The sequence below is a fragment of the Bombus vosnesenskii genome, unplaced genomic scaffold (assembly GCF_011952255.1).
Source record: "Bombus vosnesenskii isolate JDL3184/JDL3185 unplaced genomic scaffold, Bvos_JDL3184-5_v1.1 scf7180000013267, whole genome shotgun sequence".
Classification (NCBI taxonomy): domain Eukaryota; kingdom Metazoa; phylum Arthropoda; class Insecta; order Hymenoptera; family Apidae; genus Bombus; species Bombus vosnesenskii.
Window position 1 is genome coordinate 7,996,289 of NW_022882927.1, and position 24,579 is coordinate 8,020,867.

The 24,579-nt window shown below is 41.7% G+C and overlaps 1 protein-coding gene and 1 long non-coding RNA gene across 2 annotated transcripts in view; one reads left to right on the forward strand and one right to left on the reverse strand.

Annotated features, from left to right (window-relative positions):
- Positions 1-24,579, reverse strand: part of LOC117230780 (alpha-2B adrenergic receptor) — a 114,096-nt gene that overhangs the window by 15,713 nt on the left and 73,804 nt on the right. The gene's annotated exons all lie outside the window — the stretch shown is intronic.
- Positions 4,097-24,579, forward strand: part of LOC117230783 — a 62,224-nt gene continuing 41,741 nt past the window's right edge. The window contains exons 1-2 of the long non-coding RNA XR_004492857.1: positions 4,097-4,317; positions 11,086-11,256. This is a non-coding gene — a long non-coding RNA (uncharacterized LOC117230783). The remainder of the gene's footprint in view (positions 4,318-11,085; positions 11,257-24,579) is intronic.

The window sequence follows — 24,579 nt, forward strand, 5'->3', positions numbered from 1 at the left end:
TCACCAGGCTTTCGTCTTTCTTCAAGGTTTCGGTGCTTTTTTTAGAAAGATTCTCGCGATTATCGCTGGCACCATCGCTAGTAACCATGGAGACACGCTTTCAAATGGTTTCTCTTGTTGAAACTTGGCGATTTTTCTTTGAGATCTGCCACGAATACGAACATCTCTACGGGCTTTTTCACAGAACAAATATCGACCTACGCGTTCCCCCATGCGAATAGGGTAGAATTCTGTCGCAAAGTGACACGTACGCTCGTACAGGCCGTTACGGATCGCTAATTTATACGACAAACATTTTCATCGTGGAAACTAGTGCGTGTAAACACGCTTGTTGGAGAAAGCTAATAGGCGAACGATCGTTGGCCGTTTGTTCTGTCCAGAAACAGCCCTTTTCACTATATTAAGTAGAAAACGAACATGCCCCGTCACTTATTGCTTTTAGCTTCTTTAATCCCCACTGCTTCTTTATTTATTCTTCCACCATCATAGAGATACTAGTTCTCTTCGACTACAGGGTTTCAAGCGATAAGTGTTTCTTCTGCACTCTATTCTGTCGTCTTTATTAAAATAACATTTATGATATCCTCATCTGGTCCCCGGATGCCATTAAACTCCGTTCTCAGTGGCCGCTGTCCAGTTTCGAAATCCATATCCCGTATCTTTTTTCAGAGGCGCGATTCTTTCATTTTTCTCTTCCCATCGTGTTCCCCTTTCATCCAGTTCCCTTCTTCGTGCCACGTTTTTTCTGTTTTCCACTCTGTCAGCTCACGGACAGCTTAGCTTTTTTCGACCTTGCTCGAAGGCTGGCCGGCAGTCTCTCGTTTTCCACAGATAAAAAATGGAGGACAAACAATAAGGAAGGAATTATGACGCTACGGCATATCTACGGATTCATCTCCTGCCCGGTTTTGTTTTCCCGTTCTGCCACGACCCCGGCTCGGCCATCATCCCGCGTATCCGTTTCCACCCCTATCCGTGGAGAATGCTGCTACAAGCACACCGGAACCTTTTTGATGGATCTCTGGCTCATGCGGCCCGGAAACGGAGTCGTACCGGTGGAATATAAAAGAGAATCTGGATGAATTTTAAAGATGAATTGTTTACCAACCTACCAATTCTCTCTACCTATTTCTTGTTCTCTTTCTCTCCTTTCTTCTTTGTCTTTCTCTCAGTCAAACGAATCTCGGAATCTCAGGATTCAGTCGATTGCCTTCGTGTTATGCTGCCGACAGATGAGTCTGAGCTGTAATTTCGTTCGTTTTTCCAGACAGTCATTTTTATCGGATATAGAACCAGGAAGGCGCATAAGGAGATTGATAGCGTTCAAACGTACTTTTTGGAATTTCTCTCCAATAAGATAGAATATCGGAATGTCGTTGGAAAAATTTTGAAAGAACGTTGGATTATTATCGTAGTTTTCGATGTTCCTATCGGCGTCATGAGAAAGTTGGACGTATATCGTCGGATGTAACGTGTCTGCTTTCGTATTATTTAACCACGCGCAGGGGGGGGGGGGGGGACTGGACTCACAAATGAAGAGCTTCGTGTAATTTGTTTGGTTCCTTCAACGAGAGAGCGGATCATTAGAAAAAGTTTTCACTTCGGTTAACCAGAAAGCTGAACGCCAAAAGGGACAAAAAATCATTTCCTTCGGACAGATTAATTTGTCATACTGTTCAGCGTTTAGCGCGGTCTCCACGTCAAAACCTCCCAGTTCAATCAATATTTATAAACTATTCAGCCCGCGACGAAGCAACGCTAGCGTGTTCAAATATTTCATGGGCTCGCGGAAAAAAGCGGCGAGGTTATTGGCGGCGAAAGAGCAACCGGCGTTGATTTAAATTTTACAGTCATGCTGCGGCCATGTAGGGAGAAAGTAGGGAGAAGAGTAAAAAGCTAAAGAGAGCAGCAACGTGGCGAAAGTGGTAGGAGCGACGAGGGCAGAGTAAACGTACTTTCAAAGAAGAGAATTTTTGTTGCACCTGAAGAAATAAAGACGCCAGGCGCGATGAAGCGCGCTGTATTTTTCAATTTTGCGATTTTAATGCAGTCACACTTATGGTTTATTACCGTCTCTACTCTTTCCTCTATCTCCCTCGTGCCGTTTTTCCACCGACCCTTCCTTTTCGAACAAGATTTTTATTTCGAGCTGTTCGTTCCATCGTTTGCACGCCGCGTATCGTACGCTCGTAGCATACATCTGCATAGGATCCCGGCGGCGATCTCGTTGCGCATAGAGCGCGGACGTGCGAGAATAAATTCCCACCGAGTGGCGGAATTTCGCGTGCTTTGTCCTTGTTGGAAACACGACGGATAGAAAAATATTCAAATTGCTTTTGGCGCGGCACGACGAATCAGCGATGAGTAACGGTCGTACGCGGTCTTCGATATTCCGATTGTTCTTTTGTCGTCCCGGCCATTATTGATATCAACAGTTAGTCGATTATTAATGAATCAAGCAGCGACAGGCTACACGATGCAACTTGGCATCCGAGTTTCTTCATTCATCGAGAACTCGAAAAAATTACGTGTTTTAATATCTTTGAAAGTTGTTTAACTCGCCGATCGTTGAATATCGGATTACGAGTTATTAAAATTGCACTCTCTTCTGGACTCGCTAGAGTAATTCTTGTTGCCGCCGATTAAAAACTTACGGGCCACCGCGTGCAAAGACAAATAGTCTGTTCTCGTGAACGAAGCTGTTGAGTTTTCGACTAATCTCGAAGTCAAACGACTCGAACCGAAGTTACTGCTCTACGATTAAACCGAACCGCGTAACTCTGGCTCACTGGAATTGTGCAAAGTTAGTTCCAACGTGACAACACCGGTAATGTCGCGCTCGTGCGCCTGTGCATCCAAGCGTATAACACACAAATTGGTTTGACGTAACAAATGTTACACGATGGCAATAATTTTTCACTATCGGACAGTTTTACGGCGAAACAAACGACTTTTACTTATGTACTGTTTGAACCAGGAAAAACAAAATCTGTAACGTGCATAACCAAGCAAAGAAGTAACAACATGGCGATATTCCAGTTTCTATTATTCTAAAGATACTTCTATCCGTTTCCATAGTCGTAACCAGCAATCTGATAATTACCGATATCCAAAAAACTGTTGATCGTTGGTCATTTCTGACCAAAATTATTTAAACAAAGGTACTGATTCTTATATTATAATATTTCCATCTTCAATTCACTCTTCCATTATCGAACAGTACCATACTTTCTCCAGTGCGTAGTTTCCAACTTTCCTCAAAATTGAAACCAATCCCAACGAATGTAGTAAATGATTTTTAACGGACGGTTCCAATATACTCGACGTGGTTCAATAAACAGACGAAACGAATTCGAACGAGCGGAATTCTGGTCGAACGAGCTTAGCGTGTACGAACGAAACACGAATTTCGATCGAACGCTGCGGCCGTTCTTTAGCGGCGTCGCGGTGCACCAGCGTCGCTGGCTTCTGACGCCACCAGCGCATTGTGTTTGCCGACGTTCCTGCCGTTGTTGCGCCATCCTTCGTGCTCTCGAGGACGCCTGCACGCTGCTCGCTGCGTTATTGACCTCATTACGCGTCGCGATGACGCGGGACCCGTGGCAACGCCACGTTGACCGCTTCCATCCTCCTTGGCAGGTCGAACATCCAACTCCGTGGAACGGATCGCGAACTCTGTTCCACCGCAAATTAGGCATGCGGCCGCTACCGAAGGTCTCAACGCCTCGGAAATTAATTTATTGCCGGGCAACGTAGTAAATTGGGATACCTGATTGGCCAACGCGTTTGCCTCGAGCAATTGATCGATACCCCTCGTAACTTCGTTCTTAGTTGTCGTACGTCGAGTTTTAAGGTTTACAAGTATCGTGTATATACGTACTACAAAGGGTGAAACAGGGTTTACGAGAGTCAGATGGATGTTTCGGTCAAGTCAAGTAATTTTCCTCGTAAGTCGCCAACTTCGGTTATAAATAATTTTTAAATGATCTGTTCTTGAACATTAATGACGAATGATATTAATGACGCGATAAGCAGTGAAATATATCGTGAAAGTCGCGAGACCTTGTTTGTAGTTTTTACCGGGTGTCGGTGGTTGTAAGTTTGCTGGAAGTTCGCTTATGCTAGTATCTCTGCTATACATATCGTATAAATATTGAAACAGTATAATTAATAGGATTGCGAGAATCGTCTGATGTCAGTTACCGATACCTGCTGAACTCAAGTTTGTTATAAATACTGATTGTGAAACAGGGGAATCGAATCGTAACCCCGGGACACGGTGACCGATTGCAGTGATCGAGTGCTCAATGGACTCAGGTAATGATCCGTGTCTGTCAAACTAACCATAAAGAATTCCATTGAGTTTCGTTTCTATCGAATCAGTAGACACAGTAGTGCTTTGTCAACTAGATTATCAGACAGGAATCTGTATGTTTCTATACATGTTTTTACGAAGTGTATGTAATATCAATATAATCGTAAAAGTTCATTTCGCAAAGTCATTTGCAAGAATTGGTGAAGATAGCGATAATCAGACAAGGAAATGGAATTCTAACTAGTTAAAATGGCATTATTGCGTCGTTTGTATCGATTGCGTTTGAGGCAGCTTTCTTTCATTTAGAAAATCCGGGTTGTTTGCACAGACCGAGGTAAATAACAGAGTACATAACATGTTTAGAGGTGATATCTGTTGAGAAGTAACGGCGTTCCAGGCAGTGAATTAATTAACTAAACGCGTCACGGCAATAAAATGGCGAACAAAACGAGTAGTAACCACTGTCGCCGACATAAACTGCGATAATAACAATAACTTGGCGAAAGTATCGGTTGTTACGTCCAATTACGGAATGTGGCGCACTCGTATCATCATTCTTACTTCTAACATTTGCTGGTAGTCGATCCGGTGGTCGATTTCAGTTTATATTCAATCTTCGCTTTCATACAATGGACGAACTCGGTATCGTTTAATGCTTTTACTGATAAATGATGAAACAAATAATTTTCTCGTTGCAGGTTATTGCGAGTAAATTCGTAAACAAAATAATTTCGAAACGTTTAAAAGCCGTTTCTATTTGTTGGCGTAAATGACGATAACTATCTATGGTAACAAATGGATATTTTGTGCAATATTTTTTATACCGATACAGATAAGCAATAACCTCGAGCTAACAAATTGCCGTTTCGCAAAAGTCACGCGACATCGTGACGCAAATAAGTTTTACATAATGTGTATTACGTACATGAAGGTGCAATAACGTTCATATCGCAATTCGTTTATTGTTCGCAAAAATAATCACCAGCTAGCGAGATACGTTAGTATATAAATACTATTTTTTCGTTCGTTCGAAATCATGTTTTATTGTTTCCACGATACGAATGTGCTGCCACGCGTATAATTAACCAACGAATATTGGTTTCGTGATTAATTATTCGCGGATCAGTTCAGGATAGAGTCGAAAAATTTGTCTTTTAAATTTTCTACTTTCGTGATTGAAAGGACTGCGATACGAAATTGATTTTTTACTTTTTATCTCTCGAAGCTAATCGTAATTGCTCGAAATCCAAGTTTGCTCCAAGTTCTTCGACAGACTACAACGAAATCATTCTCAGCCACATAGCCGGCTGAGATATGAATTTCTTAGGAATCCGAGTTGCCGTAGTCGAATTGAAACGTTTGATGACTTCAATGTCTAAATCGAAATGCCCGCTGAATGATCCTGTCCGATCTCTATAATTTAATCGTTTCTAAATCGCAACTATATCCAGCTACTCTCCGTTTCGGGCAAACATTTTTAAGCGGCACAATTCCTGAAAATTTATGGCAATGTATAATTTACGCGTTAATTTTGTGACGCAGACGTTAACGTTTTTCCGAGGCAACGTCGTTCGTTGCCACGACCTATTCGCATTTTCCGCGTTAATATTTTATTCGATCGTGGTTCTCGCTTTATCTCCTCGACTTCCTCGCGAAATTTCCACGGGATTCGCACGACGCGACGGAAGCATTATTTGTATATTTTATTCAATCTTTTTGAAAGTGTCCGGCGCGTTTATCGTTTGCCAGAATTTCCGTGCGAGCAGGTAATTCACTTCGGTACGCTCTCTTTCCCTTCCGTGGAAATTGTACGTTTTATTAAATTATTGTACGTATAATTATACAGGAATTACGCTCACACTTCGTATGTGGGAAATTATCAAATTATTTCTTTTACCGAGCCGTGAGCTGTTAAAAAAGTCTTTACTTCATCGCGGTAATACTCTTGTTATTCCATAAATTACGTATTATTAGTTTACCCTGATTAGTTGCACGAAAAATATCGTGATTTCTAATTTTTTGTTGGCAATGACGAGTTACATCATTAAAAAATATATGACTATAAAAAGAACAAATTGTCTTTTATATAGGCCAAATGAAAGTTTATGAGATAGCAGGTATGAAAAAATACTATAATTTTAAAATACAGAATTACACTCCAGAATAGATGACTGGTGCTCTGCTAAAAAATGTTTCGTATAAAAGTTACTAATAGCAATATCAAATGTTACAATCTTGGGTTATCTATCTTTCAGAAATGCTTATTAGAATAAATAATTTACGAATTACGTCAAAAGTAAAAGACACACGCTGTACAATATTTCATTTTCGTACTTTATCGAAGCAAGATGATCTAAACAAACGAAAGAAAAGGGATGAAATTCTCTAATAGGTTTGTTAAACATCGAACAGTCGAGCAACGAATCGAGTTAGAGGATTTAACTGGTAATAAAGCATAGAGAGCCACGCGTTTAATACCAGCCGCCGTAATGAGCAGTCACAGAGGACCGCACGTATTAGCGCGGGAATTAACGAGCGGAGGCCACCTTCTGCTGATAACTCGAGAACGTCAACTCGTATTTCAGGCCGGGGACGGATCGTCGTTTCGAAACTGGATCTCTACGTGTTCGGCTCCCTCGTTATTTTTAAATACCGATTAACGAGGCCCGGATGCTTCTGCCTCGTGTTCGCCTACATTTCACCTTTGTTCTTCGTTCTTCTGTCGGTCGGACGTTAGGCGTCGACTTACCGTCGTTGAAGAAGGGATTATTGCGCTTATTATACTGGTAATTAGCGGCACGGACCGGAACACAATTTTTCCATCGATTTTCTATAAAGATACGTCGAAGAATCGACGGGCAAACCCTTGTTTAATTTCAGCTCGCGTGGAAAAAGAACAAGCAATAAGGAAGTATCTTGAAATAAGAGAGATCAAAGTTTAGATATTCGACAAAGAAACAATTACCGGGAAACGAATAACCAACTATTCTCGAAATCAGAAAAAAGGGGACGAAGACTTTGGTAGTCGATCGAAGGAGAATCGAATGTATCGTGTAACTAGAAGAATCAAAATTTTCATATTCTATTAAAAATATATCGATGGAGGAAATTCAGTAAATACTTATGTTGAAACGAAGAATTCACGATTTCCATGGTCAATTGTGAAATAATAATAATTGACTTGAAAACGGGATACCGAGGTTTCAACAATAATTGCAATAATTAATTATCTGGAAACGAGGTAGGTCGAAGTTTTCGAAATCGATCGATTCGATAATAGATAATTTGTTCCCTCGCAATTGTTGTCTCGTTTTCAGCTGTTCCGCAAATAAAAGTAAAATATCACGTTTCACGCACGTTTCACAGTTTTATTCCAAAAATCTTCGTCATTTTAATAAAATTGGGAAGTATAAAAATACACCATCATTTCACCAAATGGATTTATAGTTAATAAGAGCAACGAATAAATGTAGCATATACCGTGGAACATGTTATAACTATTAGCAATAACAGTAAAAAATGTATAATACAAAAGTTGCTAGAATTCATAGTTTACCAGTTCCAAACTTATGCCCCATTGTATATTCGAGCATTTTGTTTCATCAAATTGCAGCAATCGTATAAACGATGCAGCGTGGAAAAAAAGAGTAGAACGTATAGGGTTGGTTGTGTAGGAAGGTCGGTAAAAGGAATAGAGATGGTGGTAGGATGCAAGCGAATCAAACGGCGGAGGCCGCGGAATGCGTAATAATTCGGCGAGAATCCGAGTTACGCGGGCTTGAGGGCGGAAACAATCGAAACGCTCTCGCAGGGTATTCCGATCTTTCGGCTGTGACTTCAGGAAATGGGTCAGTTGATAAATTACGTGGCTCAACTATTTCCCTGTTTCAAGGGCCAGCCTCCGAGCAAAGAGAAAGAGAGAGAGAGAGAGAAGGAGAAAGAGACTATGAGGCATGTCCGAGAGAAACGTTCCTATATGGCGTACTACAGAATGCGCGTTTTGCTTCGAAATCGCAACCTAGTGTACTGCGATAATAATTATGTACGCACGGTCTATTCAATTATGCCCATTATGTTACTTGGAGCTGCACATAACGCGGTGACTCAACCTGCTGTAATTACAGTCGACAAAAGCCATTCATCAATCTTTCAAACAGTATGAAAATTGACGTAAAGCAATTCATTACAGACCACCGTACTATAGTTCATATCTGCTATATGACCCACTCAAATGCCAAACTGGTTAAGTAACCATGCCTCCGTAAACCTCCGTAAATTACGAAGTAGAGAAAAGTCACGTTGTTACAAACGTTATTTCTTTCTGCTAGTCCAGGAAGCCTAGTTATCTCGCTATTCAGATTTACAATCTCGTGTAATGGTGGCGGTCAAGTCCCGTAACAGAGCTAATAAAGTTTCAAATGTGGAATATACGCGAATCGTTTGAATATTTCCGCGAGAAAACGTACCCGATGGGAACAAAAAGTACATTTGTCCGGTTTTGCTTCTGAGAGGCTCACGTCGCGATCGCATGCCGCTTTTATTGCTTTCTTGCGATACAAAGATCGATCTAAACGTGTGGCGAGTGTTACGAAGCTCTTACCACTTGATGCAAGCGTGTTTTTATTATATCTAAAGTCGTGACACTGTTGGCGATATTGCAGAATTTTCCAAGTCAAATTGACGAGCTGTTGTTTTGTCAGAATACCTCGAGCAAAAGTATAAATTCGAATCCATCATCTTGATCGATTGCATAAAGCTTGCATGGAGTAACAGGTACAGCGAGCCGCGCATATTCCACGGCACTCTGCCGTTAGTTGGAACTGATACTGCGTCCACTTCATATTTCTCGATGTAGCACCTGTCGAATACCACTCGTCCCGATAGTTATGAAATCTGTTAATAGGTGAAAGATTGAATGTTATTGATCGATGGGAATATTCGCAGAGATCGTTTGTTGAAAATTTTTCCCCCGTAGGGAAAAGTCTAAATGGGGTTGTCTGTTGGCTCCTGAACCCTTACAGAACCTGCGTCATCAATTTCATCGCGATCGACATCAACAGCCTTATACAAGTTGTCGTATATTGTCCAGGTATCGTATAAGGGCAAGAGATGATACCGTATGTAAAAATAGACGAAAAGGGTAAAATAAAATATTTTCATATTATGTCAATATCTTTTGTAGGGTATTTTCGATATTTCCAGGAAAGTGTAAAAATATAATTTAGGAATGAGAATAGATAGTTTAAAAATGCTTCTTAACTACATTCCGCTATTTACAAATTATTTTAGCTCGACTAAAATATCCTTTTATCTTAAACAACTCTGCCTTACTCCACTTACGTGATCCCATTTAGCCACGACACCTTTTATATAACTTCGATTTTCTCAAAATTACTAAATTTACCCGGATATTCCCCTTTATTCGATATCCCTCCGGTTGAAAGATTAGAGGAAAACTTCTCGGCAAAACAAAGCCGTTGGTCCTGATTGTGCCGCGCGTTCGTCAGTTCCTTCGCTTTGCCGTCTAACGAAAGAAAGCCACACCGAGATTTAGCGGCAGCCTCACGATCGACCTCGTTACTCTCAATAGATTCGTCGCTGTGGCGCATCTCTCCTCGTTACCGCGACCGCTAGCTTGCCGACTCGCGTGCTTCCGTCGCACGGTGAAAAGAGATTCCGGCCGGCGTACGAATCGAAAGCAGCGGCTTCGCTCGAACGTACAAACAAGCCGACAATAGGAACCAATAGCCTCGGGTGCAACGAGATTCAATTATGTGCTCGCGTGCACTCTGCTGTCTGCATGCAAACATGGTGGAACCCAACGAGCCTTCAACTCTAAGATTAAGCCTCGCGAGCTAAGGCTCGCGAATTCGCCACGGGCTACGTTCCTCGAAACGTTCGCTAGTTGCCACTTCCACCCCTTGTCCGTCTTCCATCCTGTTCCCGATCACTCACACGGCTGCTCCCTTTCGCATCCTGTTGCTTTCCGCCCCCTGAATTCTCGTACGCCCACTCTCCAGCAAGGCACAAAGCGCAACTGTGAACCGCAGTCCGTGTATGCTGGTCTGATTAGTCCGAAGACCGATTCGAATCGAGTGAAATTGTTTCACGAATTATCGGAGAATTCCTTTTAGTCAAAACGAGATACATTGACTTTCCTCTCGGTGGTGCAAACACAAGGTTTTTTTGTATAATTTTAAAATGGAAACCTGCATGACTCACAGGGAGCTATCAAGGGATATATAGTTGGCTTTTTATGGTTCTTTTTTGGGGAGCGTTATCAAGGTAACCGTTGTTTACTTTTACGGAGCAGCTTCTTTTTATGGTGATCGTAAAATGTCTGGAGCTTGTCGGAGTGACACACCGAACACGGAGAGCTATGTGTCTCTTGGGCTGGTAAACACGGTTTTTGTAATCCTTCGATAGGAATCATTCAGACGGGTTCCGGTCCGAGTATAAAAAATGTATGTCGAGTTGAGGGTTGCCTGGATGACTCTATTCCCGAGAAAGTACGTTGCTGTAAAATAATCCTTTCAGAAAACGTATATAGTCTGTCTCTAAAAGAAACTTCACCTCTATAACTTATCGGAAAAGACACTTTCAACGATACTTTAAAAAATACAGCAACGTTTTTATTCGAAAAATCTTACGAACGTCTTGGAAGTTGAAGTACCACTCGAAGGAGTCATGGTTAACTTTAAGCGTGTAGAAACTACTTGAGATGAACACAAAGCGCATCTGTCATGAGTAACGCCTCGATCTCCTTTCAGACAGTTCTGCACGGGGAAAAACGAAAGACGGTGGAACGTGCGAGGAGATACTGCCTTCCAAAAGAAATTAGTAAGACAAAAGGAACAATTCTATTTTCAAACGATCTCTACTAGAGAAAACAACGACCTGGACTCAGCGTAATTGCATTCTTCCCTGGCGACTCGGTGCTGGTAAGTAACTATCTGAGCGCCAAGAAATCTCGATTCGCGGTTTATTCGAGACCTATTTTTACCTCACCATCGTCGCAGCAATTGGAACGCGTCCGGTCGGCTAATTCGATCTGCGAACATTTGGTTTCATTGCGCCATCACCGCACCAGGATATAACCAGTAACGTACATCCTAGCAGTAGGAAGCGTACTCGCGTTTACGTTCGCGAATGTAATTTAATTCGTCGAAGAATTCTCTCGTTTCTCCTCTTACGCGCCCTCTTTCTCCTGACATTCCTGGCTAATGGAGGAACTTTTCTAAACCAAATCTCCAGGACTCTTCTTGACGTCCTTGTTTCCTCTGTTCGTACTTCATATCGCCGGTTCGCTACAAAACTGACACGACTAAGGAAAATTAATTTTCAGGAAATTAGTTTAGATCTGCATAAAAAAGCACGAAGTTTAAATTGGAAAATTATTAATATCGGTCGTTCAGGGATGAACGAACGCTACTTTTCGTAAAGAAGAAGATTGTCTTTCAAGCCTTTACTAGATTCGTTTCAAATTGATTTTACCTTAAAGTTTCTGCACTTGATACTATGTTTTCTGTAAACTACCCTCTAAATGTGAATCATATGGTGAAAACTGGTTCAAGCTGTCCGATACAGGGAGAAATAAGTGTTCGCGAAGTATCGAGGTTAAAAAAGAACTGTTCTGCTTGCCCCGTTTTATCTCTCACGTATATTATATTCGAGGATGCGTTGCCCGATATCTGGCGACGAGTTATCTTTAAAGACGCTTCCGGGGACCTTAGTTCTACCCCGAAAATCCGGATACGTTCAATGCTCTGTAATCCTTCGGTAAATACGTGCCTTTGTGGAAAACAGGAAACATGTGAATACAGGTAAAGCCGATTTAATCTTCAACTTCCCTTCAGACCCGACGGAGTAGTCTCAGAAACGAAACTCAGAGTTGGTTGTAGAGGTAGTAAATCTAGCTACGTTAAGTAGCCAGGCACACCATCTACTTCGTGACCATGAATCCGGTTCACGTTCTTCGTCATGACTCTCCACATAGTCGAGGAAAATATACGCGTTCCTAACTTGCCACTTCTCTATCTTTAGCTTTGCATTATTAACAAGTCCTCGTGAATTATGGAATTGAAACAAGGAAATATCAGAGAGTTTGTTACGACGTTTGTACACGAGCAACTAATTGGCATTCCAATCCAGGGATTCGACGACTGAAAGTAGTTTAGCTACTTTCCATCCAGTTTTACGACAAACATCACGCTATTGCCTAGCCACCGTATGCTAAGGAACGATGTACTTTCTAAATGCAATGCTTCGCAGAAGAGGACGTATATTGCGTATGTTCCCTGCGGTTGTAACGTCCGAATCATAAACCCAGTTAACGGTTTGCAGCGCAACGTTGACGGAAGCGACGCAATCGATAGGGCAACTTCATCCCCACATAAAAAAAACCACTGAGATGCTTTACGACACTGGGTAGCAATCCTTACTTCCAACATTTACGATCTGTGATTATTTGTATAGAAGTAACTCCACTTTGCAGTTATAGTAATTCTTGCATAGTAACTAATCGACTACTATGTCTATGTAAAATGTTTGTTGTGTACGATTTTTCTATGAACGTACCTCGATTTTGACTTTTCGAAAGTTTTACCGTGTATTCTGAATCGTCATCTTGCATGAACATGTAATTCAGATTGATCGACTTTTAGCTATCCAGATCAGTTATTATGTTTTATGCGAGATTCGCAAGTGTCTTAATACTTATTACGAATCTAATATTTATATCGAGAAATGAATCGAATAGCCAAAAACAATTGCCCAGTATAATATTTTTACCATAATTCGATGGTCGGAGGCTGCCTATAAAATTTATGGGGAATCCCTCTTCAAAGGGCAAAACGAAAGCAATATTTGTTCGAAGAAGGTCGGGTCTTCGATTTAAGCAACGAGAGCCCGGGGCTATTAAAATGGATTTAGCCGCGTTCCGCAAGGGGTTCGAAGTATCTACCGGATCCGGTGTTACGTGTGCACTTTTGCGCCGAGAGACGTTTCAGTTAATGACAGTGCATTTCTGTCGAGTTTAATGCGAGCTCAGTGTGAGATTTCAGCAAAATCCGGCGCAATACGTTTTCTTCTCCAGTTCCACACGTCTTCTAGATACCCCTAGTGATTTTCCACGGTTTCGTGTGTACGCTGTTTCCATTCCCCGCTTATCGTGCTCGATCTCCCTCCCTCCCTTTTCTTCCTTTCCCTTTCAAGAAGAAATTGTGTCTCGCGTTTTCTTGCCATTCGCAAAGCACTTATCCAAATGCACGTTCCACCCGTCGAACTCGCGAATACGAAGGCAGCGAATAAGGCCGATTCGCTTCTTTTGCGCGAATGCCGTCATCGTAAAACTAGGTTGCGGATGTACCGTATAAGTGGCTGCTCGTCCCAACGTTTTCCCAGCGTGGGGATCCAAGCTTTTGCTTTTTACCGAGTTCACCGGTCGATTTTCTCCTTCTAGAATACTGGCGAATACCATCGAGAAACTGAGAGTTCAATGGTGAAATAGTGCAGACGCAATGGTTCCTTTTGCTCAATGAACCGAACAATTCTTGTCGTTATTTTTGATCCACAGCGAGAAATTATCACCGGTCACAGGCGGTGAACAATGACCTGTAGAGAATGGGGAACGCGGTTTCTTTCCGCGCAACTCGTTCCAGCAATATCGCGTAATGGGACGTTTGGTTAGCCTGTCGCTATTTTTGATAATGACATCGAACTTCAGCCAGATATGCAAATCGTCTGTCACACGTGATATATACAGAGCAAAATTTTCCAATTCTCCCTACCGTTGTTGCGTAATGTTCTTTAAGCGCTGCTTATTTGTAACATCTATAATTCAACTGTCTTCCTTACAGTCCAACCAGCAAGATACGATGCACGAATTTTCCTCCATCGAGTTTATACCAGTCGGGCTACGCTCCAATCTTCTAAGCATCGTCTAAATTCTCTTTGAACGTAGTTCTCGTATTTGTATATCTTGGCCGCGGTGCACGCTGCGATTCGTAGTTACAAAGCTATACATTGCGTCTCACTGGATGTTCTTTCAGCAAAAATCCTTGGCCCGTCCGAACGCACTGGACTGCGCATCGAGTCCAGAAATTCGGGGTACCGAAATAAATCTCTGCGAAATGACTATGAACAGGAGTATGCATATACGTACAATGTAGAATAGGATGAGATAACCAAGCGATAGAGTTGCAAACAATTCCTAAGTGATGATCGAGTGAATATTTAGACTAGGATAAAGATATCAAGTAAAGAATGATTCGTACAATTCACATGAACGCGTGGTCTGTCACGTTGGCTGCACGTGATAAGAAGGTGTACTGTATGAGCGGTCTGCAAGAATTAAAGAGATATTTGCAACAACGAAAACGAAAATCGACCCAATTGAAATTGATCTTTCTTTATTAACTTTTAGCACTGATTCTACAAATTTCTGCTTGAGAAATGGCCCGCTAACTGGTTAAATTACGTACACGATAAAGATTAATTAACACGTTAGTTACTATAGTGGATTGTAACAAAACGTGTACCATAAATCTTTAATAGTGCGGTATATTTTTATCGCCAGAGATAAATATTTGACATATCTTTTTAATCAAACACGACAGTTATATATACTATATATATATTCATTTATTCTGCAACTTAAAATAAAATCTAAGTTTGGTAACGAAGATATTGGATAATAATTGATCGACCGTTTGTACGTATCCAAAGTGGAAGTTCCGGAAACAGCTGCCCTTGCTTCCATTGTTAAATCGATATTCTTAATGTCAGTGACAATTTAAACGATCGTAAATTGAATTGTCGGAACTACTAAATTACCTAAAGTACTCTACGTTAGTAACGATTTACTATTATAACTTTTCGTTCTTTTCCTAATAACGCATGCAAATAATAACTTTGATGTGGCAATAAATAGTACCTTCTTACTGCAGTGTCTACACAAGCGAGTCTCAAATTTATAAGACAGTCGTAACAATATCTTAATTTATTTATTCTCGAATCATCGTTTATTCGAATCCTCGAACCCTGCACACTTTCTGCGTGAAATGTAACCCGTTTGTTGGCCGTGTGCCTATTTTCATTGATCGTATTCGAAACCGTATACGCGTGTCGGGAAATATTAGTTTCGCGAAATGCGATTCAATTTTGAACGGAACTGGCGTGGAAACGGCGGGAAAGCCATCGTGAATTTGGAATCTGTCGGGTAGTTGGTAGTTGGTGATCCATTTGCGTCGTTCCAGAGGAATCGGCGCATCGTGGTCGGACACGTTTTCGACACAGAGGCCGAGGGGAGCCGTTTCGCGGCATACCGACACCGTCACGGCGAACAAATGGAAAGCGTTTCCGTCGATTTAGGTCGGGCTGCCATGCCGACGTGAATAGCTTCGGCCACCGACAAACACGCTTTATCCGGGGCCACGATTAAAGAAGCGGCTTTGTTCGAATGAATAGAAAGAGCGGCAAACGCGAGTTTCTTACAGAAAAATGTTCCTGGATCTCGAACTGTTCTCAGAGACCTCGAAGCTCCGATTCAAATTTTCGGCCAGATTGAAACGCCTTTCTTTCTGAGTTTTCTCGCGACATATATCGAACTTTCTCCTTTTTAATCCTTTGCGACAGGAATCACGCACATTCTGACCACGAGTAGTTGGATATCTGGTGCAGTTTCGATCAAAATGTTGATATCTTTGTTCTATCGCATTTTCCATGTAAGAATTACATCGGAACACTGTACTTCTAATACAACCGTAGAAGAACGTTTGTTATCGAATATTATTTTATCGTACACAAATTATCGATATCTTGAGTTTTCTACAATTTTTGAAGCTTCTCTCCGTTTTTTAAGGCAAGGGAAGTACTTTCATTTTCCCTGTGTAAATGTATATAGGTTAATAGCGAATTGGTATCGTTTGAATTGAAATTTCTGTAGAACACGAAAGCTTCGATCGAAGTGAATCTTATATAGAAGAGAAAATTTTCCTCAAGCAAATTGGAACTTTCCCGTAAACTTTCTTTTAAATAAAATCATCAAGGATATTCTTCGATCCTTAACCAAAGGAGTAAACAACCTAATGTAATTGAGTGTGTTTAAATAGAAGTAGGTAAGTCGATCATCGTTATTAGACTGGAAAATCCTATTTCACTCGGCAACTTCCTCAATTTCAATGGAAACAGCTTTTTCTTCGGCGCTCCGTGCCTCTTGCGGAATGAAACGAAGAACGAGAAGTCTCGCGGCGTTTCTTTTTCACTAGCAAACAAGTTTTAGCCACGAGCTTCAGAGACACGTCCAACTTCCTTCCATCAGCAAGAATAAAAACGCTTTTACCAATGAAACAGCGTTTCCTTAAAAAAGAAAACAGCGGTTTTACGATGATACAAGAGAGACTCGAGTCGTTGATTACGCGAAAGAAAAAGTCGTTGCGTTTCGACATGACTGAGAATTATTCGCTAGTTAACCGTCTGTCTGGCCGAATCGTAAAATTTCCCTGCGTTTCAGAGGCGTAAATCTGGGCTGGATGAGAATGGAGGATCGAGAAGAAAATAAAGTAGCTCGATAATACTATAATTCGTGCACCGGTGCAACGGCCAGGAGCAAGGGCCGCAGCTTCGAAAGTATCGAAATTGGACGAAAGAAGTTATTTTTCCGAGACGCTATCTGGAAGTCACTCTGACGAGTTTTAAGGAACCGATGCTCCACTGAAAGTTCCACAATTTAGCCAGTTCTAGGTGAATTTAGAGACCGGAGAGAGCTGCCATTTGGTTTAACTGTCGGAACTTTGATGATACTTTTAATTACTTTCACTCGTTTCTACAGGGACTTGGCGTTGCTTTGTGCTCTTCTTTAAAGATAACCACATTATTAATGTATCGTAAAAGTAAGAGTATCATTTTTCCTTTTTCATGTTCTTTTCCTTAATTTCTCTTTCTGTCGTCGCCACTTTCCATTCATATCGTTCCGCTTGAAACGAAAGGTGAAAAAGGAGTTGCCCGTGCTGCCGGTTGACCTTCCTTGAATAGTATCTATTAACCCGAAAGTTCCCGCGGGACGCGTTATTTAAACTCTGTTCTCGTTCAAAAATCTTAATTTAGAAGTATCGCAGCCGCTATTCAATTTGCATGTTGTAAATGAAATCGTTGCTTGCACACAGCGTGAGGGCACACGCGGATTGGTGCGTGGGTTGAATTTACTCCGAGTTGTTTCTAACCAAATCCGGTGAAATTAAACGAATTGGTTAGAACGATCATAGGGGTGTTAATTCGCGCGTTCATCAAAATTTATATAATCCCCGTGGTCTCGCCGCGAAAAGCACAGTAATTCTGATTAAAAATTTAGTTGTCTGTTCCCTCGCCGAGAATCATCGCTCACCGGTTTATCTTGTATCTGGAATGTCGATCTTCCTGCTCATCCGCCATATTCCAGCCAGTATAGTAGAAAAATCACGGTTCTTCTTCTTTTCTTCTTTTTATCGTGTCAATTCCCTGGCGTCCCCTCTGTCCTTCCTTTATTCATTTTTATACCTTTGAAAATCTCCTATGGAAGTGCTCGACGTGTAATTACTCGCCGGTTTCGGCCTACCCGCCTGATGCCGTAGATTGTGTAAAGCGCGAGATATTCCATTCAGGAGAAAAATCAGCTCGCGACTTGCTCGAAACTTTATTCTCCCCCATGCCCCGCCCTTCGCTACGGCTCTTTTATTCTCCGGACGCGTTCCTTCCATCCGCCATCGTCTTTTCCTCTTATTGCATCTCTCACGATACGACGAATTCCCCACAAAATCTGCTCCCCGGTGATTCATTAATTTTCCTTCCCTTTGTTTCTTCGCGTCCCCATGTACAATGTGCTTCCTCTGGAACGATCATTATGACCCAGTATTTACAGAATAGATTTTCAGGCGGGGAAAAATGTAGAAAAGATACGATACACTCGAGCCACCGTGTCGTTCCATTTAATCAACCTTTTCTCTTACGAAGTATCCGCTATAAAGAATCTCTTCCTGTTAATTTACTCAATTTCGTCAAGCTTAATGGCCCTCCGTCCCGTCGATACCAGCCCCCGGTTTAAGTGCGCGCAAGCACAGCCCTTTCCTTCTCGCTACAAATCATTCTCCTCCTACCTCTTGCTCACCTGAGGTCGGTCGACGTCGAAAAAGAAGCGACTCCGGTTAGACGCTTAACAATGGCTTCTCGGCGTGAAAAGAAATTAAACATCTTGAAAGCCGGCCGAGGCTGCAACGATAAAAGGGCAGGCGATCTTGTCCGCGTAATAAATGAAAGCCACCGACACGATAAGGCGGAAAATATCGCGCGGAAATACACGGCGAGCGGACACGGTTCGCTAACTTAGCTTTGCCACGCTTAGTGTGTATAGTTTATCGAAGGCGGCGCGTGAGGAACGTCGCTTAGAAAGCTTGGCGAAGAAACAGCGCGGTTGTGCAAACGGAATGGGAGTACGAGAGGGGAGAAATAAAAAAAGAAAAAAAGAAACGTTAGGAAGAGGAGAAAAGAGGCGAGAAGGCGAGTCGAGCGATCGCGGTCTCGAGATAAAAGCCGTGTGTTGCGCGGTGGCAGGGAACTCGGAGAAAAGAGGTTGCGGCCGAGGAATCGATTCACCCAGCGGCCACTCGAGAACGATTTTGCCCCCAGAATCCTTAACCATGTTAAATGGTAATGCAAGCAATAATTCCGCCATGAATAACGGAACACTCGAACGCGAACTTTTAAATCGTGACCGGAAAAATTCCCGGATATCTGCCTTCCAGCCTGAGTCTTCCCTTCGTGTCGTCCGTTTCGTTCGCGATGAACGTGCCACGATTCCTCTTTTCACTCGCCCCTCTTCCACGACACGAAACGATTCATCCTCGAGCAGGAGAATTTCTTCGCCTTGCCTCGTATATCTCCCACTATCTTCTTCTCTCTGCGAGCTGTTTATTAATGTCGGTGAATCGATGCGACCGTGCTGGATTCTCGATGCGACTGCCATTCAATCGGGTCGAAAACGGGGCGAGGGTGAGGCTGCTTTCAGTACATCTTGTTGTTATTCTCTCTCTTTTTATGCTGTTGATTTTATGGTGTTCCCCTATCGCCGGTGTTCATTCTGCTGTTCTTATGTCACTCTTTCGCTGTAGTTTCTTTTTCATCGCTTTCGACTTTGTTGTCTTTTCACTGGTCGAGTTCGTTCTTCGATGTCTTTCCATTGCTTCTTTATAGCTGCAATTCTTCCCTCTCGCGCTGTCTTCTATTCATATAGTTGCGTTTTTATATCTCCATATTGCTGGAATTCGTCTCTTTATTCTCGCATTGATCTTCTTATTGCTGCGATAATTTTTTGGTAGCATTTGTTTAGAGTTCTTTTCCTTTATTGGGCTTTTTATTACTGTTGCCATTTTTTTTATTACCGAACGATCCTTTTCGACTTCCGTATTTATCGTATCGAAGTTGGCATTCTTCTCTTTTTATTATTGAAACTTTCTTTTCGTTTGGTATCCTTTGATCCAATTTGGATATTTAGCCATTTAACGCTTTAATTTTGGAAGCTTCTTGTTCTAAGCGTCGTTGCACGAGTATCGTCGTAGGAGAAAAATCACGACGTAAATGTCATTCTGTAGTTCATTTCAAGAAAAGATGAAGACACTTGCATATTGCGATTATTTTTAAGTCATAACCGATCTGCTCGTTCATTTTCTCTGGCGACGATTTATTTTATGTAAATTAAATTATCATGGCGTACGCCAATTATAATTCACTCTCTTCCTTTTTCTCATATCCTGTCTCTGTTGCGTCGCGCTCTTGTTCGTCAGGTACAATGAAAAAGTTCGTCTGGATCAGTTTAGCGTCATAGGCTGATAACGAAACACGAGTGACGCGAATAAAACCACTGTTGTATTAATCACACCGATGTTATTTCGGCCAGTTATCGGTTGTTTTGCACGATTCGCAAATTCCCCGTACGATTTTTCCAGCTATTCATGACGCGTAAAAATGTCCAACGGTTTGCAACGAATCGAAACAGCGAAATGTGGGCCACGATTACACGAACAACACACGACGATCGTATTCGCGTTCCCAACGATATATATTTTATAATAAGAACATGGCCGCGGCGATCTCACGAACTTAAAGGACGCGAACGTTGACGGGGAAAAATACGAAACACGATCCAGCGTACCAACTTCAAAACTTCACGGTACATTTTTCTCTATTTAACCCCCGAGAAAATTGCCGTGGTCTCACACCTACGCTTCAACGACGGCACAAATACTTAATGGAGTGTGAGAACTTTTACCCATACCGCTCCGTGTGCACGCTGCGCCGCTTTTCTAATTTCTGTCGTCATTATGACCTCGCAACTTTTTTTTACACCTTATGAGAGAATGCACGCTACGATCTTAAGTACTTTCGCGAAACGATGCGTCGAACTCGAGGAAAAAACGGTCTCGTTCGAGTTTTCCAACGGAAACAGCCGCGTGGTACAGCTTCCTTGCGAAAATTTATATTTCTTTTTATGTTTCTTTTTGGATCGTTTCGTCGGAACGATACGTCCGCTTTTACGCATCGAAATTTTCGTAAACGGGATAGGGGATTGCTTTTTGAATCGTTTGGCACAGTTAATCGACCGATAAATTTCGTTATCGCGACGCTTCTCTACGTTGCCGTGAATCAAACCGGCGCGGCCCGTGGCAACGATTGATATTCATGACAGCCATCGTGTATCGTGAACTCTGTTCTTATAAATTTCCCGGGCAAGATGAATTATTCGTATACACGTAGTGAGCGTCACGCATGCGTGCTCGCGGCCGCAGCGTTCCCATTGTGATTATTGCCCTTCCGGGCGAATTGTTATCGCGGAAGGACGAATGCAAATGAAGAAACAGCACAGCGGGGTAGTTCCGAGTTGAACTGCGGAAAATTTTCATACATCTGCATAGGATAAATATTAAAGAAAGAGGTGAAAGGGAAGGGGAAGTGGGATGTAGCGTGCCACCAGTGCCATCTGCCACTGTGCACTCCATCACCTTTTAACCTTTCTATTTCCTCCGCTTACAACACCATTGACGTATCGAAAGTGGAATATTTATCGATATATGCAGCTTGCTCAAAAAACGTTTAACCAATTTTTGTTTTTTTAATAATCTATAACCTCGTCCGTAGACACGCAGACATATGCAGGTTTGGTACGGAACACGATAATTGACCTAGATTGGTAGAGAATCGATCAATCACTTAGAATTATGTATTCAAATAAGATTCAACATTTTTTAAACGTCTACTAAACATTTTCGTGTCCGATTCGTAATAATACGTGTACATTACAAAGAAACGCAAACTTCTTTCTCTCCTCTACTTTCGACATTTTTCGGCTAAGCTTCTGTTAGCGTAATGTCTGCGAAACAGGTTTACGTAAAAGCACCCTGTCAATTATCGTCGGAAACGTGGATAAACACAGAACACGTGCCACGATTGCGTTCTTCGCACTTGGCGCACGTCACTCTCTTCATTATGCGGCCATTAACTTTACATGGAACGCTCTCTATGGCTTTTACCTGTCTTCAACCACGTTTTGCCATTACGAAAATGTACGAATTTTGATTATAACGGGAAATACTCGCGATTCGAAGATAGAATGGTAGCATCGTCGTGGTAGCTTTCGCGGTCGTATGAGCTGGCACCGAATAGCAAGCACGTTCATTAGTTCTTCAATTACTCTAATTGATCGAGTTTAATATCAAAAGAGGAACAAAGGGAGGATGCATCTGCACGACAGCGAATAAAACGGGACGGCGTTAGAGCGTTGAAGCAGGGAAGGTTGAAACATGAAAGGTATGTGACGTGTGTACGAAAAGTTCCTCGACCGGCTAATGAATATTAACTGATATCATTTGCATGCCTAATGAGAAAGATCGAAACGAATGCGTGGATGCGAGATGCGTACCAAAGTTTCTATCAGGAGAAACGTTAAAAACGTCTTATCGTACAAATGCCGTTCTAATAATTATCGCTTATTGTTGAAAAAATTAAATTACAAAAGAGGACTGGAAGCTTCAGAGACACATCTATCTAAATAAGATTGATGCCCGTCATAAAATATCCTCCTCGAATCAGTAAATTCTATTTGAAGTATGTATTCAATTAACGAACAAATTGTTGCACAAGTAATTAAATGTAAATGTTTAAGCATAATACTTATATTGTTTTGCACACAGGAAAGGAACTCAAAGCTTGTAATTCAGAGGGAACTATAGAGAAATTCTGCCGTGCGAAGTACACTTCAGAAAAGCGACTAAAAGACAAGTTTCTTTCTCGTAGGAGAAGCGGCGAAGGAACAATCCATCGCAAAAAAAAAAAAGGAAGAAAGGAAGAAAGCCCTCTCGGCCCCTGTAAATCAGCTTTACCTCTGGGCGTTGGGCTTTTCTTCAACCTCCACGCTCGTCTCTTTCTTCCTCTATTCCCTCTCTTGCTTCCTCTTTCCCATAGAGAAGCGATCAAATTAAGTTCTCGATCGATTCACGTTTCTCTTCTTACCCTTTGGCTTTTCCATCCTCTCTCTCTCTCTCTCTCCCTCTCCCTCCTTCTCTCTTCTTACTTGTCTCACTCTTGCATCAACCGTGCGTACGTGTTCTTCTCTCTCTATTTTCCAGCGTATTTCTCTCGTTCTCGTTAGGGTCGTGTCTCGTGGCTTCGGCCCATACCTCCTTCCTCAGTTTCCGATTACCGTTAAAGTGCAATTCATCCCCCGATTGATCGACTGGTTGCACCGTAATCCGTTTCCATTTTCCTCTTTATCCTTCTTCCCTTGTTCGCGGCCACCCTCCCCGCAAGCCAAACGGAACGGCGCTTCTCCTCGCGAAGGGGTGTAAGGTTAATAACCGCGATATACTCTTCGACCTTAACGCGAAGGGTGAGCATGCAACTCCGTGCGAAAGAGTCGCACGATGGTCCACAAAAGAAATTTAATAGTTCGATAGTTCTTGGTAAGGAATTCAGGATTTTAACTCTGGATATTTGTCTATATTTTTGTGAATACAAGTCATTTTGTGTACTATATTTTTGTACCTTCAAATTTCTCATAAATGCACAAAAATCTATAACCTAATAAGCACATACTATTTTATAAGCCCTTAGAGATATTTTGCACGAAGCTTGAATAATATTAATAGCAATACGATTCAAATACTTTTGCGTATTATCACACCGCGTACAGCATTCTGTGCACATCACACATATATCTTTGTACCTTCAATTTTTTCATAAATGCATAAAAATGCGGGAAAATTTGCAATCTGATACACATTTACCATTTTATAAACCCTCAGAGATATTTTCCACGAAATTTGAATAATTTTAATGGCAATGCGATACAAGCAACGGTACAATTTTAATATTGGGTATTCCAAATTTTGATTACTTTTAAGGTAATTAATTTCCAATATCCTGTCGTTTATTTTTCGCATATTAAAATCAATTAGTACAAAAATCTCAATTATTTCAGCTACTCGAGCAGTTCTGAGCAATTAAATTTAGATCATAGATCAGCGTGAGACGGCCCGCGTACGATAGAGTAACTTTGTTCCCTCCAAGTTTCCATTTCAACCAAACTCCCGTGAGTTTTACTTTCAATTTCCTTCAGATAATTCCTGTGAAATAATTGATCGTTTTGTAATCAAGCTGCGCGACTACGATATTTCATCGAGGAAAAAGGAAGTTTCATTTTCTATTTCTCGATATCGGTTTCAAGTTGTACGACGTCATTGTTCGACGATCGTGGAAAAACAATGTCACTATCGTTCCGGGGAACGAAATCGTTTTTCTTGGTAAAATCCAGTTTTTGTTTCGTAAAGAAAGAAGCCTCCGACGTTGTTCGAGGATATGTAGATTTGAGAGGACGCTCGAATTTCCGACAACGTCGCACCGATCGCGTTTTATTCGCAAAAAGAGATGCACCCGTGTCCCGTCCAATAATCCATGGAAACATATTTTCCCGAAGCATATCGTGCAGCTGTGACACGCGGTTTGGCTACGGCTTTCGTGCGACACCTTCAACGATGTTTCGTGATGTATTGTTTGAACCGACTAACTCGTCGGAATTAAACGTGAATTTTCATGAAATCGAAACGCACACTGGCTCGCGTAAGTATCTTCGAACGCTTACCATAGAAAACTTTTACGAATATATTATATACGTTCTAGGAAACTTTTTGAAATTTTATCAGCACTGTAACGAAACACGAGTGTCGTGATTATAGTGATAAAAT